The sequence below is a fragment of the Patella vulgata genome, chromosome 7, assembly GCF_932274485.2.
Source record: "Patella vulgata chromosome 7, xgPatVulg1.2, whole genome shotgun sequence".
Taxonomy (NCBI): Eukaryota; Metazoa; Mollusca; class Gastropoda; family Patellidae; genus Patella; species Patella vulgata.
In genome coordinates this window covers 50,090,599-50,091,184 of record NC_065885.2, presented here as the reverse complement: position 1 = coordinate 50,091,184, position 586 = coordinate 50,090,599, and positions in this window count along the sequence as shown.

Below are 586 nucleotides of genomic sequence, written 5' to 3'. Positions count from 1 at the left end.
AATACATTCCTCAAAGGAAAATACTCGCCGCTGATAGGATAATCCAAGTCACGTGGAGCATAAATTAACACCCTAGGTTTGAAATGCAAAACAGATGATCACATGCGACAAATTGAACGCTAAACACGAGGAATGCTGATTTGATAACGTTTATTTGATCGTGAAAATCTTCTTATTTACTATAGCTACTTTTATATTTGGAAGGCGTAACTGTATGTCTTTCAAACTTCTTGTCCCTCCTCATGCCATGTCGATCATACTTTTTGGAAGAACGGTAAAAAGCCCAAAGAAGACCACATTAGCTAACACGATAATTATCGGGCAATTTAGATAGCATGATATGATCAACAAAAGAAACAGTTACTTTGGTGTGAAAATACTTATTAGCGCGATAAAATATGGTACTGCTGTAAGTTTCTCATCCACATAAACAAATCAGACGGATAAATCTGTTAATATATATATATATCTTCAAAGAAACATGTCGACCTGCCTTATCAGTAGTAATTTATATGTTCTTAATAAAGCTATTAATTATCTCGCTAAATTAATTAAGAAATTACCTCACCGAACGAATAATCAAAAA